The sequence below is a fragment of the Pinus tabuliformis genome, chromosome 8 (genome assembly GCF_031772625.1).
Source record: "Pinus tabuliformis cultivar Carrire ecotype Pingquan chromosome 8, CPIR1, whole genome shotgun sequence".
NCBI lineage: Eukaryota > Viridiplantae > Streptophyta > Pinopsida > Pinales > Pinaceae > Pinus > Pinus tabuliformis.
In genome coordinates this window covers 1,342,732,126-1,342,737,270 of record NC_142294.1, presented here as the reverse complement: position 1 = coordinate 1,342,737,270, position 5,145 = coordinate 1,342,732,126, and the positions used below count along the sequence as shown (strand labels likewise).

Sequence of the window (5,145 nt, the reverse complement as noted above, 5' to 3'; positions counted from 1 at the left end):
ATATGGAAAAGACATTCTAGTACCTCCATGCAAAAGTCTTGGTGATGAAGGATAATTTACAAAAAAATCTTTGGAAACAACACCATGAAATGACCCATTCAAAGCCGAATGATGCTGGAAATCATTTCTTTCCTGGTAATGACCTAGGAATGTAGATTGAGAGAGCAAGCATGGAAGTCCAGTCACTTCAGGTATTTTAGGTAGGGTATTATACCTACTTGATTTCTGAGGATCATGCATCCTGCCAAAGTTCAACCCATTCTCCACATAATTCAAAGAGTCAGCAACATGTTGAAAATATTCCTCATACTCCATATCATCAAAATCAAACTAATTTTTTGCATGTTCCTTCTCAGGGAAGGCTTCTAAGAAATTAGTAACCGATTCACAACTAGTGGTAGACATTTTTTGATCTGCCTCAAATTTAGCTCACATACAAATTAGCTCCATCTCACTCATTTCCTCTTCTGCACCATGAAACTATGGACTCATCATTTCACCAATTTCTGTAGGGCAAGACTAGTAGTGACAATAGTTTTTAAGAATGTGGTGCACAATATAAGAATCCTTAAAGATGACTCCCTTAGCATGGGAAACTTAAAACTCAACACATCTACATCTTTATTTGCATCAAGCCTATTTATATATTCTAACTCATCCTCTTAAAATGGTAGAGAATCTTGAGGCCAATGAAGCCACTCAAAGAAAGCATCCTCCAGTGTTTTTGGAAGGCAGAGACCGTGGTCTATAGGTATAAGCTCAACATAATCACTCATTTTAGGATATTTGCCAAAATCTATTTCCAACCTTTTTAGAAGGATGTTTCCAACATGTCTGTCAGTATTTAATATCCTTATATCTAAATTTCATATCCTCTATACAACAACGATAGAGAAGCTAGATGTCCCATGGTCACACGCATCACAATTATGTATAACAAATTGTTGAAATGAAGAAATTTTACTTGTTTACTTTTTGGGATTTTGTTTATGGTCATCCCATTGTTAATATTAAATATTGGATGTGAAATCTTAAGAAGCATAGTTGGAGGCATCTTTGCAAAATTTCTGTGATCTAGAAGGTAAGAAACAACTTCTTGGACACCTATATCTCCCACACGAACTGAACTATTTAGGCCAGATTTCCCTAGAATCATTCCAACGTAACCTTTAGCCAAATGATGTTGGATATCATTTCTTTCCTAGTAGTGACTTGAGAATGTAGATTGAGAGAGCAAACATGAAAGTCCAGTCACTTCAGGTATTTTAGGTAGGGTATTATACCTACTTGATTTCTGAGGATCATGCATCTTACCAAAGTTCAACCCATTCTCCACATAATTCAGAGAGTCAACAACATGCTAAAAATCTTCCTCATACTCATGGAATCAAACTCAAACTAAGTTTTTGCATGTTCCTTCTTAAGGAAGGCTTCTGAGAAATTAGTAACTGATTCACAACTAGTGGTAGACATTTGTTGATCTGCCTCAAATTTAGCCTGCATACAAATTAGTTCCAGCTCACTCACTTCCTCTTCTACACCATGAAACTATGGACTCATCATTTCACCAATTTCTGCAAGGCAAAGACTAGCAGCGGTAGTAGTTTTTAAGAATGTGGTGCACAATATAAGAATCCTTAAAGATGACTCCCTCAACATGGGCAACTTCAATCTCAGCATATCTGCATCTTTATTTGCATCAAGCCTATTTATATACTCTAACTCATCCTCTGAAAATGGTAGAGAAGCTTGAGGCCAATGAAGCCACTCAAAGAAAGGATCCTCCAACATTTTTGGAAGGCAGAGACCATGGTCTATAGGTATAAGCTCAACAACATCACTCATTTGAGGATATCTACCAAAATCTCTTTCCAACCTTTTTACAAGGATGTTGCTAGCATGTCTATCAGTATTTAATATCCTTATATCTAAAATTCATATCCTATGTACAACAGCAACAGAGAAGTTGGATGTCCCATGGTCATTGGCATCACAATTATGTATAACAAACTACTGAAATGAAGCAATTTTACTTGTTTACTTTTTGGGATTTTGTTTATGGTCATCCCATTGTTAATATTAAAAATTTGATGTGAAATCTTAACAAGCACAGACGGAGGCACCTTTGCAAAATTTCTATGATGAAGAAGATAAGAAACAACCTCCCAGACACCTGTCTCTCCCCCACGAACTCAACTCTTTAGGTCAGGTTGCCCTAGAATATTTCCAATGTAACCTTCAGGAGAATGATGCTAGAAATGATTTCTTTCCTGGTAGTGACCTAGGAATGTTGATTGAGAGAGCAAGCACAAAATTCCAGTCATTTAAGCTATTTTAGGTAGGTTATTATACCTACTTGATTTATGAGGATCATGCATCTGCCAAATTTCAACCCATTCTCCACATAATTCAGAGAGTCAAAAACATGCTGAAAAACTTCCTCATACTCCATGTCATCAAAATCAACCTCATTTTTTGAATGTTCCTTCTCAGAGAAGGCTTTTGAGAAATTAGTAACCAATTCATAGCTAGTGGTAGACGTTTGTTGATCTACCTAAAATTTAGCTTGCATACAAATTTTTTTCTAGCTTACTCACTTCCTCTTTTACACCATGAAACTATGGAATCATCATTTCACCAATATTTGCAAGGCAAAGACCAGCAGCGGAAACAATTTTTAACAATGTGGTGCACAATATAAGAATCCTTAAAGAAGACTCCCTTGGCATGGGAAAATTCAATCTCATCATATCTGCATCTTTATTGCATCAAGCCTATGTATGTACTCTATCGCATTCTCTGAAAATGGCAAAGAAGCTTGAGGCCAATGAAGCCACTCAAAGAAAGGATCCTCCAACGTCTTTCGAAGGCAAAGGTCGTGGTATATAGGTATAAGCTCAACAACATCACTCATTTGAGGATATCTGCCAAAATCTCTTTCCAACCTTTTTAAAAGGATGTTGCCAGCATGTTTGTTAGTATTTAATATCCTTATATATAAAATTCGTATCCTATGTACAAAAGCAACATAGAAACTTGATATCCCATGGTCACTGGCATCACAATTATGTATAACAAACTGCTGAAATGAAGCAATTTTACTTGTTTACTTTTTGGCCTTTTGTTTATGGTCATCCCATTGTTAATATTAAAAATTGGATGTGAAATCTTAACAAGCACAGTTGGAGGCACCTTTGCAAAATTTCTGTGATCTAGAAGGTAAGCAGCAACTTCTTGGACACCTGTCTCTCCCACACGAACTGAACTCTTTAGGTCAAGTTTCCCTAGAATCTTTCAAACATAACCTTTAGCCGAATGATGTTAGAAATCATTTCTTTCTTGGTAGTGACCTGGGAATGTAGATTGAGAGAGAAAGCATCCAATCACTTTAGGTATTTTAGTTAGGGTATTATACCTACTTGATTTCTGAGGATCATGCATCCTACCAAAGTTCAACCCATTCTCCACATAATTCAGAGAGTCAGCAACATGCTAAAAATCTTCCTCATACTCCATGTCATCAAACTCAAACTGATTTTTTGCATGTTCCTTCTCAGGGAAGGCTTCTGAGAAATTAGTAACCGATTCACAACTAGTGGTAGACATTTATTTCCAGCTCACTCACTTCCTCTTCTAGACCATGAAACTATGGACTCATCATTTCACCAATCTCTGCAAGGCGAAGGCCAGTAGCGATTTTGTTTTTTAAGAATGTGGTATACAATATAAAAATCCTTAAATATGACTCCCTCAGCATCTACAACTTCAATCTCAGCATATCTACATCTTTATTTGCATCAAATCTATTTATATACTCTAACTCATCTTATGAAAATGGAAGAGAAGCTTGAGGTTAATGAAGCCACTCAAAGAAAGGATCCTCTAGCATTTTTGGGAGGCAGAGACCGTCATCTATAGGTATAAGCTCAACAACATCACTCATTTGAGGATATCTGCCAAAATCTCTTTCCAACCTTTTTAAAAGGATGTTTCCAGCATGTCTTTTAGTATTTAATATCCATATATCTAAAATTCATATCCTATGTACAACAGTAAGAGAGAAGTTGGATGTCCCATGGTCACTAGCATCACAATTATGTATAACAAACTGCTAAAATGAAGCAATTTTACTTGTTTACTTTTTGGGATTTTTTTATGTTCATCCCATTGTTAATATGAAAATTTGGATGTGAAATCTTAACAAGCATAGTTGTAGGCACCTTTGAAAAAAAATTTCGATCTAGAAGGTAAGTAGCAACTTCTCGGACACATGTCTTTCCCACATGAACTGAACTCTTTAGGTGAGGTTACCCTAGAATATTTGCAACGTAACATTTAGGATTATTTGATGCAAACAACTCCTCATCTGTAGGCTTTACAATATCTATACTTTGACCTCTATTAGTTCAAAAGAAGTATGTTCCACCAAGCCCTCCATGAATAGGGATTGGATCTACACCACATTCAATTTCCTCATTTTCTTGCTTTATAAATGTCTTTGTTCTGGAGCAGCCACTCAAGCTACCAATGATCTCCAAAGGTCCTCTCCTATCCCTTTGTTGCTCACTATTAGCAACAAGAGAAATACAAGGAGTGGAAGAGCTTATATGAATGAGGCTCCTAGTGAGACGTAGAGGAGAATCATTTCTAACTACACTATTGTAATGTTATGAATGAGGCTTTACTCAAATTGATCAACATTTCCATGCTAGGGGTATCTCATGCCATGCATATTGCTACCAATATGACATTTTTAGAGCAAGCTTGTGACTTTTTTATGCAACATGCTACCCAATTTTGTGGCATTCCTATACGCTTGGTAGAAAGGCGCATGCTCCATTGTCTACTTGAACTGTCTTGAAGAACTCTCAAGATGTTGCACATGAAGTAATGTTGAGGCTAGTCAAGTCTAAGGTAGATGAGTTTATGTTGCTAACTGACAACATCAATTGGAACCCAGATGAAGTTCCACAAAATGGCAGTGAGTATCCCCTATTTTTTGAGCTAGCCCAGGTTCTCACTTATTAGCAGGCCTTCCCATCCCACACTCGAAGAGGGGTTTGTGGGGTTCTGATAAGAATAGAACACCTCCTGCTCAACTAGGGTTGGATTTCCTAGAGGTCCCATTGGAAAATTCACATTGGA

At 36.9% G+C, this 5,145-nt stretch overlaps 1 pseudogene; it reads right to left on the bottom strand.

Moving 5' to 3' along the window:
• Window positions 1–1,398: 1,398 nt before the first annotated feature.
• LOC149240446 (phosphatidylinositol 4-kinase gamma 7-like) lies at window positions 1,399–4,840 on the bottom strand (annotated as a pseudogene).
• Between the last annotated feature and the right edge of the window lie 305 nt (window positions 4,841–5,145).